This window comes from Stenella coeruleoalba (genome assembly GCF_951394435.1).
Source record: "Stenella coeruleoalba genome assembly, chromosome: 18".
Lineage (NCBI taxonomy): Eukaryota > Metazoa > Chordata > Mammalia > Artiodactyla > Delphinidae > Stenella > Stenella coeruleoalba.
Window position 1 is genome coordinate 6,609,041 of NC_137164.1, and position 12,789 is coordinate 6,621,829.

A 12,789-nucleotide genomic window follows, 5' to 3' on the forward strand; every position below is an offset into this window, starting at 1 on the left:
GCGCAGGTTGTTAGAAGGCCTGGGGGTGGGCAGAGGCGGTGGGGTGGAGGGAGAGATGAAGTTTAAGGGTAAAAGTGATGTCCAGGCTCGTCTGCTTCTCTCCATCAGTCCTGGCAGCTTCTGCTGGGGGCTGCACCCAAGTTCTCCTCTTCAAGCCTCTAGGAGCGTGCTCAGGGTGGAGAGTGCTTCCAGAGGGCACTTCGTGGGGCTCAAAGACCACGCTACCCCCGTGTCCTTGTCACGGGCTGAACTTAACTCACGCCCTCTGCTGTCATCTCACCTGTCAGCTTGATTCCAACTTTTGATGACTCTTTCCTCCCCGAGATACTCTCTTCCTTGCATGCCGTGTCCAAGACACCCCATTCTCCTTCTTCTTCTGCCCCCTGCCTGCTTCTTCTCTGTCTCTCTGCGGATGTGGCATCCTCTACTTGGCTATTCCATGTCAGAGCCCCTCAAGCTCAGCCCTGGGCTCTCCTTACCCTTGTCTTGGAAACTTGACTCTGAACTCAAACGACTTCCAGTACTTCTTTGCTCTCATGACTCTTGTAACAGTTAGGATTGGGTTTGACTGTAGATGAGAGAAAACTCCAAGTATCAGTAGCCTAAATGCTATAAAAGTATTTCTTTTCAGGGATCTAGTCTTCTTGTCGCTCTGCCATCCTCAACCTAGGACTTTTACCTCATGGTCCAAGATGACTTCTTGGGTTCCAGCCATCACAACCACATTTCTGTCAGCAGGCAGGAATAAGTCAGGAGGAAGGACACACCCTTTCCTTTAAGGATACTTGACAGAAGTCATACCTGGCACTGCTTATACTTCATTGGTTAAAGTTCAGTCAGGTGACCACCCTGGCTCAAGGGAGGTTTGGAAATGTATGGCCAGCTAAAAATTAGATGTTCTAAAACTAAAGAAGAAGGAGTAAGTGGATGGACAGCAGGTTCCAGCTAGTCTTTGCTACATCTCCCAGATACATACCTCCAAGCCAGACTTTTCTATAGCCCCTGCCACTTTGGTACTCAAATCTCAGGACCAAATATCCCAGACTGAACTCATGATCTCTCTCAAATGTGTTCCACTTCTGGTATTTCCTTTCTCGGTGAAGGGCACCCCAGTCTCTCCAGCCGTGCAAGCCAGACACCTAGGCGCCGTCGCTGGCTCCTAGGATGGGTAGCGTTAATCGTTCACGGTTCATCCTTGCCGTGGCTTCCCTGGGCAGAGTCCGATCCGCTGGCCCACTGCCTTTGGGCTTTGCCGTTCGGCATCCTGGGGCTGGGGGTATATGAGCAGACACTTACTAGGCCTTGTCCAGCCAGAGGCTTGAAATGTGCTTCTGTGTTTTGGCCTGGCCTCTTGCCCTTCTGACATCCACCGTGGAAGAGCTTGGCCCCAGGTAACTGCAGATTCTAGAATGAGAAATACATGGATTGCCTGCAACCCGAAGCAGAAATGCCCCCAACCAGCCTGCAGACCTATAACAAGAAAAATGAGTATTGTAACCACTGAGAATTTGGGGTTGCTCGTTATCCAACATTACAGTGGAAAACCACTGTAACTGCGTGTTATTCTACTGCAGTGGAAACCTAATTAGTAGAGTTACCTTGTACTTCCATATCTGCTCCTCCATTTAGTCCTGTCAGTTTATCTCGGTAATATCTCTAGAATCTCATCACATCTCTCCAGCTCCAGGACCACCATTACCTTAGCCCAAGCTATGGCCACTTTGCCTGGGCCACTGCAAAGCCTCCCGCCTGGTCCCACACCTCTGCTCTGGCCCCTTGGCGTACAGCTCTCCACCCTACAGCCAGACACCCTTTGGAAAAGGTCAATCTTAGTTATTTCTTTATTTGCTTGTTTGCTTGGTTTAGGTCACGCCTTGCGGCTTGCAGGACCTTAACTCCCTGACCAGGGATCAAACCTGGGCCCACGGCAGTGAAAGCGCCTTGTCGTAACCGCTGCACCGGCAGGGAATTCCCGCCAGTCTCATTTTACAGAGGGATGGGGCTCTCCGCTTTCTTGTCCCAGGCGATTCTTTTATTCTCATTCATTTACAGATAACAGGGGGTTTCCCTATCCACGGGGCCACTGTTCCCCATACCCAGGTTACTATTTCACCATTATCTCTTGGGGGAAGAACTTTTTTAAAGTTTATTTTATTGAAGTATAGTTGATTTACAATGTTGTGTTAATTTCTTCTATACAGCAGGGTGACTCAGTTATACATATATGTGTGTGTGTGTGTGTATATATTCTTTTTCACATTCTTTTCTATTATGGTTTATAACAGGGTGTTGAATATAGTTCCTGGTGCTCCGCAGTAGGACCTCGTTGTGTTTCCATTCTCTATATAATAGTTTGCATCTGCTAATCCCAAACTCCCAATCCTTCCCTCCCCCACCCCCCTCCCCCATGGCAACCACAGGTCTGTTCTCTACGTCTGTGAGCCTGTTTCTGATTCATAGGTAGGTTCATTTGTGTCATATTTTAGATTCCACATATAAGTGATACCATATGGTATATGTCTGACTGACTTCACTTCGCATGATAATCTCTAGGTCCATCCATGTTGCTACAGATGGCATGATTTCGTTCTGCGTTATGGCTGAGTGATATTCCATGGTATGTATGTACCACGTCTTCTTTGGCCATTCATCTGTCAGTGGACATTTAGGTTGCTTCCATGTCCTGGCTATTGTAAATGGTGCTGCTATGAACATTGGGGTGCATGTATCTTTTTGAATTAGAGTTTTCTCCAGATGTATGCCCAGGAGTGGGATTGCAGGCTCATCTGGCAACTCTATTTTTAGTTTTTTGAGGAACCTCCATACTGTTTTCCATAGTGGCTGCACCAATTTACATTCTCTTGGCGGGGAGAACTTACATGTGTCACGAGCCTTTGAACCGAGGGCGACAGTCTGAGTGGGCTGAACAAAGGATGATGTCACCCTTGCTGGGCTCATGATGAGGGGAGAGCGGGCTGTGAGGAAGATGACCCCTCAGCCCAGGCCGCCTCCTGGCAGCGTGCTTTCCCGGGTGTAGACAGGCTGCCACGTGGGCTAGAGTCCCACCCGGCCCTCTGGCGCTTCTGGGGCAGAGGTTGGGCTGTCCATCCATGCCCTTCTCTCTGCGTGGTTCCTACAGGCTGGCCAGTCCTTCTGGCCTCGTGCGCACGGTCCCCACCCACCCCCGCCCCCATACCGTCCAGGTTATGATCTACTCACTTTGGATGAACTTCATCCCCCGATCTCTTCGGGACTTTGCCTTTTGGTTCACTGGACGCTCTGCTCTTACAAATCAGAGCTCTGGCTCTCGCAGCTATTATCTCTGGACTGGAAGCCAGTGGCCAAACCTTGACCCCGTGTTTGGCTTTGCCATCCAGGAAAGCACAGTTTTACTCCTCCCCAGGAAGAGCCGTGCTGATTTAGGAGTGCAGAAAAGAAAAGCACAGGAAGACATGAACCTATTTGAAACATATTTCAATGCATGATAACGTCACTGTCTGTCTCCACTTAAAACTACTCAATAGCTTCCTGCTGATCTTAACACAAAGAATAAAATCTTAAACATGGCCCAAAGAGCCTAAGTGGTCTGGCTTTGGCCTTCCTCTCCAGCTAACCGTCCACTCCAGCCCATCCAGCCTGCTGTCTGTACCTTGGGAGAGCCACGTTCCCTCCCCCGTTGAGGCCTCCTTCCTCTGGGAAGCCCCTCTAGACGCCCGCAGTCCCTGTGACAAACTCCCGTAGCCTCACTCCTTTAATTTCAGGAACTTCTTTCGTTTGCTGGATTATTTGGTTGCCCTCTCTCTCTCCCTGATTCTCTGAGCTGTGAGAGAACTGGCACGTAGTTGTCTTTTTCGTCACTATTTTCATTCTTTTCTGGCTGCGCCATACGGCTTGTGGGGTCTTAGTTCCCCGACCAGAGATTGAACCGGGCCCCCCCTGCAATGGAAGCTCGGAGTCCTTAGCACTGGACCGCCGGGGAATTCATTATTTTCATTCTTCAGTGAATGAGTGAATGGGATAGATGGATAAATGGATGGATGCAGGGATGGTAGTTACTGGTTAAAGACAATCGTGCAACTCTGGGTCCTAATCAGATTGGTCTGTCAGAGTATCAAGGAGCAGACACAGCCTGATGAATGGTCGGAGTATATATAGCTGCCTATTTGAACTAGAAAAATTAAGTCCTCCCAAATCACCTGGTCCCACCTCCTGGAAATTTTACCAGTCAGGGTTATCCCTTTGTGCTGGTCCTCAAGAAACTTGTACTAAAATTCCAATAATTCTAGGAGAGTTCAGTCCTCACGAGCTGTATTTTAGGCAGCAGAATTCACGGCTGAGCCCTGGAGATCAGGGAGAAAGAGGATGGGGAAAGAAGAGACATGGGGAGGTGGGGAGGGAGACACACCGTGAGTGAGGCCCTGAGACGGAGTCAAGCCCGGGAAGGCGTCATCAGCTTCACACATTTGCCAAGATCCCACCCTTTTATGCTTCACCATCCAGCAAAAAGTCATTTCGCTGTTTTGAGTTTTTCCCCCAAGGCACAAGGATACAAAAACAAACCAGGGAAACTTCTTTAGAGGTAATTGGAAGCACATGGGTATGAGATGTTTAGCATTTGAATATATCCTCTTGGAAAACTCACTCATTCATCCGTTTACTCATTAAAGAAATACTATTGTCGATCACGTGCCTGGCCCCGGGGAAACTGGAAATAGAGAAAGAACCAAACAGACTGCGTTTCTACCCCCATAGGATAGAGGGAACTTCCCACAGGGCTTTTAGAGAAAAAGACATGCGTTCTTCTGGGTCCACCCAGACTACCCTGGGCTTGTAACTGCCTGGGAGCCGTGGGAAAGGGGGGATCTGGGGAAAGTTGGGAACTGGATGACATTGTTGAGAGGCACGAGAGCATCGAAAGGGAAAGGAAAGAATATTTTCTTTTCCCATCTTTTTAAATCTTTGATGCCAGGACCTGGGCAGATGAGGGGAGAGAGGGATGTGGTTAGAAGCTGGACTCCAGGAAGTGTCACCAGTGTGGTTTGAATTACGCTAATGGCCTGATGCCAGCCTGTAGCTTTGAAGCTTTGCTGCAAATAGAGAAAAGATGTCTGATCTGCAAAGGAGAGTTTAACTGGCTGGTGATGCGAGAATCAGCTCTGCGGCATCTTATTTCACTTTACTTATTTCCTTTTGTTCCCGGTATTCAATTTCTACCCTTCTGCAGTTACGTAAGAGCTGGACTCTTCGTGTTCCAGCATCCTGCCCTTAATGAAATTCCTTCTATTCCTTTTCTTACTTTTCTTACACATTCTTCCCCCCAGGCCATTACAGAGGGCACGTACAAAATACAGCGATTCTGCGATTTCAATAAAAAGCCATGTAATCTCTTCCTAAAGCACCACTCTGCTTTGGAAAAGTCAGTATTCCTCCATTGGCAATTTCCCATAATGTGGTTAGTTTAACAAAATTTGAAAAAGCCAAACTGTTGTGAGAACAATTGCATTCTTCAAATTCTCCTTAATTTCCTACCCTCCAGTGTTTCTTAGACTGTTTCACGTCTTACCTCATTGTTGGCTAAGGGAGAAGGTCAAAAAAAGCTGGCCTTGAACCATTTCAGAAGAAGGGGTGTATCAGTCAGGGTGGCTTGGTTGTAAGGGATAGAAACTTTCCGTGAGTGAGCCCAAGTGGAAAAGGCATGGACGGAGGGTGTGGGGCTTGTTAGCAGAGGGACGGGAGGGCGCCTAGGCAACAAAAGGAGCAGATGTCCCCCGTAGAGGCCCAAAGCGAGCGGTCCCTTCCCATCCCACACGCAGCTGGACAATCATGAGGATGGTGGGGACGCAGCTGCAAGAAGAGGTTCTCCTGTTCGGAGAAGGTGCCTGGGCTGAAGGCTTGAGTGTGCTTAATGGGCAGAATGCTCGTTTTCTTGCCCCACGGTGCGGGGCCCCGTTCTGGACTCCCCTGCGTGGCAAAAAGGGAAAGCTTTCAGCAGAGCTGTCTACAAGAGCTGTATCCACTTCCTCCCCAATGGAGCTTCCAGCCACCCGTCTCTGCCCTGGAACTGTGCATGGCTAGATTCCCCACAGCCTCCATACTGCCAACTCCAGTGGACTTTCTGGTCCTCCTGTTGCTCTGCCGGACACTATTCCCTGGGCATCTCTGATACGCCCCGTCCTTGCCCTGTCCTTGCCCCGTCCTGCGCTGGCCTCTCCTTCGTGCTCTTCTGCCAGCTTCTCCTCCTCCTCTGGCCCCCTAGTTGTGGGAGTTGCTCAAGGCTTGGCCCTGGGCCCTCTTCTAGTCTCTGTGTTCTCCCGTTAAGCAGGTCCATCAGTAACATTCCCGCTTAGGGGTGCCCCGGGCACCTCAGTCTTAACATACAAAACATTTATTTTCCCACAGTTCTGGAGGCAGGAAGTGCAAGGTCAAGGTGTCCGTAGGGCTGGTTTCCTGCCCCCCCCCCGCCCCGTTTGCAGACCTTCTCCCTTTGTCTTCATGTGGCCTCTTCTCTGTGTGCACGCGCGAATCGCAGACATCTCTCCCTGTGTGTCCTAATCCCTCTTCGTATAAGGACAGCAGTCATCTTGGATTAGGGCCCCAGCCTAGAGACTTCAGCTTAGCTTTAATCACCTCTTTGAAGACCCTCTGTGTGTACAGTCGCGCTGTGGTCCTGGGGGTTAGGACTTCAACATAGGAATTTGGGGATGGACACAATTCAGCCAAAACACGGTATTTTTATGATCTTATTTTATTTTATGGGAATTGATGCTGCCTGCCTTAAGCACAACACAATTTTAATGAACCCCACTTGGACAATAATTTTTCATGACCATTTGAACACCGATTACAGACTTAATTGGATACATTTTCTAAACAATTTAAACTAAAAGTATAGTCTTACCATGACTGACCGTTCGAAACCTTCAGTGTTTTCATTTTAAATTCTAGAGCGGACGGCTTGCGTACCACAGTGTGTTAGTTTTAACAACTACCTGGTTTTACACTATAGAAAGGCTACAGACACACTGAAGATGGCTTTGACAATCTGGTAATATCGCCTGCATCTTCACTAGGACGCAGTTTAAAGGTTGTACCCAGTACTCGAAGGTTTCCTCTGAGGCTCCTTCCTTCCTGCTCCCATGGAGCTTGTCTCGTGTTTCCACCGCCCTCCTCAGCTGTGCCCAGCTTGCAGAATACTGTATGTGTTCCAGTCTGGATTGTGGGTTAATCAAACAAAGACTGTGTATCCACACGTCTTTCCATCCCTCGGCATCTAGCGAAGGTGCCCCCTAGCAGGTGTTATGGTTTGAATTGTGTCCCCCACAGATTTGTGTGTTGAAGCCCTAACTGCTGGTCCCTCAAAATGTGACCTTTTTTGGGAACAGGGTCATTACAGATGTAACTGGTTCAGATGAGGTCCTACTGGAGTAGGTTGGGTGGGTCCCTGACACAATATGACTGGTGCCCTTATAAAAAGAGAAGTTTAGACACGGACATACACCTTGCGAAGATAAGGACAGACATTGGGACTCTGTTACAAGCCACGGGACATCTGGGCCGGAGGCATGGAACAGATTCTCCCTGCAGCCAACCCCGCTGAATGCTTGAACTTGGACTTCTAGCCTCCAGAACCGTGAGGTAATCTCTGTGTTTAAGGCACCCAGTTTGTGGTACTATGTTATGGCAGCTCTAGAAAGTTGAAAAAGTGAGTATCAATAAACACAGTGAAAAGGAGCCTTATTAAAAGTGTACTGGGGGAATTCCCTGGCAGTCCAGTGGTTAGGACTCAGAGCTTTCACTGCCTAGGGCATGGGTTCAATCCCCGGTCCGGGAACTAGGATCCTGCGTGCCACGCCAAAAAAAAAAAAAAAAAAGTGTACCCAGTACAGCATAAATTAACACAGCATTGTAAATCAACTATACTTCAATAAAATTTTTTTAAAAAGAAGAAAAGAAAAAAAGTGTACCCAGACAATAGGCATCACTGGGCCATGTGAGTCCCCTTCCTAGAAATACTTGTTGACTTGATTCTCTTTGGTTTCTTTGTCCCTTTTGTGCTCTCTCTCCTCCTGACAGGGCTGCATGGGCTCTTTTTTTTTTTTTTTTTAACATCTTTATTGGGGTATAATTGCTTTACAATGGTGTGTTAGTTTCTGCTTTATAACAAAGTGAATCAGTTATACATATACATATGTTCCCATATCTCTTCCCTCTTGCGTCTCCCTCCCTCCCACCCTCCCTATCCCACCCCTGCAGGCGGTCACAAGAGCTGATCTCCCTGTGCTATGCGGCTGCTTCCCACTAGCTATCTAGAGGCATGGACATATATGCATGGGCTCTTAAGTGACAGGCAGGAAGCCTGTTTCTTGCACTGCACAGGGTGCCTCAATCTCTCTCCGACGAATCAAATATTCTTTGAGCGCCGCTGAGGCACATTTGCCTAGAGTAATGCACACCCAAAATAAAGGCTCAGATGAGAAGAGCTTTATGACCCAAGCTCACCAGCACAAACTTATTTGCAGACACATATTTTTAACCAGCCCAGCAGCTGTCCCTGGGCCGGGCACAAGCTGTACAGTGATGCTGTGTTTCTGGCTTTCACATTTGTGTACGATCTTGGAGACCATTCTCCACTGTTTACAGCTACAGCTACATTTCTTACTTGGGAGCCCGTTGTGGGGATCCCCACAGCAGTTTTGGGGAACTGAGACAGAGAACCAATTTGCATTTGCACTCATGCACATACCCCCTCCTGTCAAGTGCTAGGTTCTGAGTGTCCTGTTGCTTAAAATTCAGGTGTCCAAGCAGCTAGGGGCCAGGATCCACAAAGCTGCCACCTTCACGTTTATTTCTTTGTTCAGTAGGGATGCCTTGCCTCCCGATGCATCCAGAAGGAAGAAAGCAGCTGGGATGGGTCCGTGAAAAAAAAAAAGGAAAAGGAAAGAGGAAAGGAGGGTCACATCTTTTGAGCCCTTACGTGTGTGAGTTCTGGGCAGATATTAGCTCATTAAATCTCAACACTGATCGAACCACTGGGGCACTGGGGATGGTACCTCTATTTCACATGGAGCGATGGATGTTAGAGGAGTTGAACGATGTCCCCACACCCATTAGACTGGTTTATGGGGGCGCTGGGATTAAAAGCACATCTGTCTGACTCTTGGGCTTGTGTTTTTCCACATTACCGCCAGAGGTTATGTCAAGGCTGGGTAGCTGGGTAGACAGTAAACAGAAAAGGAGGCTAAGGGTTATTAACGGCTGTGAGTAGGTGTAAAACAGAGCTAAGAGTTTTAGGACAACCAAGGAACAGGTTGCTGAGCTCTCGTCCTATAAATAGGTCAAAGCAATTCATCAAGACGAAAAACGTTTTGAGAAATTTGCTACAAAGATCTTTTGTCAAAAAAAAAAAAAAGGTCATGAAGAACCTAGGGGCAGGACAGGAATAAAGACGCAGACGTAGAGAATGGACTTGAGGACACAGGGAGTGGGAAGGGTAAGCTGGGACGAAGTGAGAGAGTGGCATGGACATATATACACTACCAAATGTAAAAAGATAGCTAGTGGGAAGCAGCCGCATAGCACAGGGAGATCAGCTCGGTGCTTTGTGACCACCTAGAGGGGTGGGAGAGGGAGGGTGGGAGGGAGACGCAAGAGGGAGGGGACATGGGGATATATGTATATGTATAGCTGATTCACTTTGTTATACAGCAGAAACTGACACACCATTGTAAAGCAATTCTACTCCAAGAAAGATGTTAAAAAAACAAAAAGATCTTTTTTCATTATGCGGTCAATGTAATGATGTATAAGGCCTTCCACCATTCAGGAACTGTCTAATCGCCCCCTTGGGAAGCGGGGCCACGCTGGTGTGGGTTCAGCTGGGGATGTGTCTAGGGGTGTGGGCAATGTTGGGAGGTGAGTGGCATTTACTAGAAGCAGGGCCTGGACACCAAGGAGATGCCAGGCCAGAGTCAGAAGGAACAGGTCAGTGCTGGGTCTCCAAGCCCCGTGAGGCTGGGCCCAAGGGGGTGTGTGTGTGTATGAAAGATGGAACCAGTGCTTGAACAGGTCAAGAAGGTGGAAATAGAGTACGTCCGGGTCATTCCCGACCCAAAGGCAATCTGCTTCTGTGCTTTGTTTCTTTTTTAAAGTAGCACCTATGGCCTCTGGGGCGCACATGTAAGGCACGTACAGAGAACAGGCAGAAGTCGTTTCCAACTGGCCGTTTTTGACATCCACCCTTGATTAGAAGTGAGAGCACAGTTGAGCTCCAGGAAGGCTCCCTGCGGGTGGTTCAAGTAATGGCATGTAGCCCCTGGACGCAGGGGACGCTGAGAACAGCTTGGACAAATGGGCGTGAAGCAGCTGAGGGTCTCCAGCCTTCCCATGCCCTGGGATGGCTGCAGACCTGCCTGGGACAGGACCTGGGAGCCAGAGCGGCCTGTTAGTCTGAAGAAGGGCCATGTGTGACGTCACACAGATGATGTCACCCTGCCCTAAGGGTTCTGTCTGGTCCGTCTCCCCAGGCTCAATGAGCAGACGCTCCCTGGCGCTGACTCCAGAGCCTGCGATGTGACCCAGCATGGGGACTGCTCTGTTCTCGAGGCCTGGTCGTCAGCCTCCGTGGGAATGTGTACTGAGACCCTGTCATGGAGCCTCACCCATCAGGCCTGCGCTGCAGCCTGAGGCGTCGGCAGACAGGTTGGATAACGGAATATAGGCAAGCTGTGTACTTTGTCCATGAAACAGGGCCCACACTCTAAGGGGGACTCGCCTTCTTGGAAAAGAATTCTTCTCCCCATCCCTCGGGGCCTGGCCTTGCCAGCTGCAGGGATTTCTTCTTCTTCTTCTTCTTCTTTTTTTTTTTTGGAGCTTTATATCTATTAGAAGTTCCAGAGTCAGGAGAATCACCACCAATATTACACAGGCTACCAGGAAACTGCTGACACTCGCACTGAGCAAAAACACCTGCCACACAGCTGCTCTCTTCCCACGGCACGGCTTCAGCCAGGTAGACCCTCCTCTGTGGTAATCTTCGTCCAGATTTGACAGGAGCTGCGAGCCCGCCGTGGAGAGGTCAGCCACAGCCAGGGGCATGGCTCCCGTGCAGCGGGTGAACGTTGCCTGTCGGCACCAGCTGCAGGGATTTCTCTCCAGCGGTTAAAATAAACAGTCCACACGTGCGTGGCCAACCTTGGAGGAAAGGTGTCAGGAAGCAAAGAAGCCACAGGATTTGAAGTCAAATGTTTTGAGAGCAGCTCGGCTCTCTTGGCTTGGGAAGTAGCTTTTCTTTGAGTTTTAGAGTCTTAACTTTTGAATTGGAGGTCAAGGTGGTGCTCACGTGGTCCAACCTCCGCATTTTATGGCAAAGGAGACTGAGGACAAGTCCATCCGGGATCGCCATTGGATGGGAGAGCTGAGGCCCTAAGCCTACCCTGACCCTCGGGGCTGGGCTTCTCTGTCCCGTGAAGAGGACCAGTGGGGACACGGGGTCAGAGAAGCCCCAGGGGAGACAGATGTGCTCTGGATCTGGAACTAGAGGACCCAGGGAGACAGTTACATCGCAGGGGAAAGCGAGAGGGCGGGTGAAGGGGTAAGTGCATGAAGGACAGACATGAAGGGTATCTTCCCGGGGCCAGTGAGGGCACCAGGCTGATAGGTTTGGGGGGAAAGTGAGAAGTAAAGCTGGGTAGTGTACTGGTCAGAGCGAAGGATTGCAGAAACCAGGGTCCCTCCCAGCTAGTTAAAGCAGAAAGGACTTAATGGTATATATATCACCTAGAGAATGGAACAGATAGACAAAGAGGCTCTAAGCTGAGCCTCCAAGAGTGAGTCCCTTCCCCACGCGGAAGAACTGGGCTGCCGGGAGGGCTGAGGCCTCCGTCATGATCAGAAAGCTGCCACACTAAGACGCTGCCTGCAAACTAGAAGTCACTGCCTCCAAGCCAGAGCACACGGCCTGTGCCATTTGTACCAGCAAAGCGGATGCTCTGTGCCCGGCTCCTCTTCCGACACACCCCAGCTGTGAATCAATCTCCCCGGGATGCCTCCGAGAGGAGGAACTTAAAACTGGACCTCTAGCTGCAAGAGAGTCAGGAGAATGGATCTTAGCTTTCACTTGTGCAGCTAATGCAAAAGGGTTTGGAATGAGTGTTGAACAAGCCAGTCCCCGGGATTCGCTGCAGGTGGAGAGCCCAGAGCCGCAGGAAGGAGACCTGTGCCAGGGAGCTGGGATTTTTGTGGTCAGAAGTGAGGAGTCACTGAGAAGTTCTGGGCCCCAGAAGCGTCATGAAAAAAGTGATTTTGAAAAGATTTATCTAAAAACATTATTCCAACCAGATTTGTCACCAGGAAGTCTTAGGTAAAAAAGAAGATATAGGAGACGGTTGCTGTGATCTGCTAATAATCTCAGAGATAAAGAAGGCCTGGAGCAGGGACAGCAGGAGCAGAGAGGAAGAAAATAGTAACTAACAGTAAATTGAGACTATTCAGTGACTGATGAGACAGGTAACAAAATGAACCACAAACTCTGTGAGCAGAGACTGTCTCACTTGTCCTTGAACTCTTAGTGCCTCCCCCAGTGCATGGCTTACAGTAGATGCCCAATGAATGGACCTCAGGTGAGCGAGAAAGACAAGTCAAGATGGTAAATGATCATCAAAAGGCAGGTGATTAAATAACTTTAAAACAGTGAGACAACAGATTTTGCTATTTCTCCCTCTTTTTTTTTTTTTTTTTTTTTTTTTTGCGGTACACGGGCCTCTCACTGCTGTGGCCTCTCCCGTTGCGGAG

General features: G+C 49.2%; 1 long non-coding RNA gene across 1 annotated transcript in view; it reads left to right on the forward strand.

The window, feature by feature from the left end:
• The window catches only part of LOC307176435, a 98,928-nt gene that overhangs the window by 51,678 nt on the left and 34,461 nt on the right, over positions 1 to 12,789 (forward strand). The window lies entirely within an intron of this gene.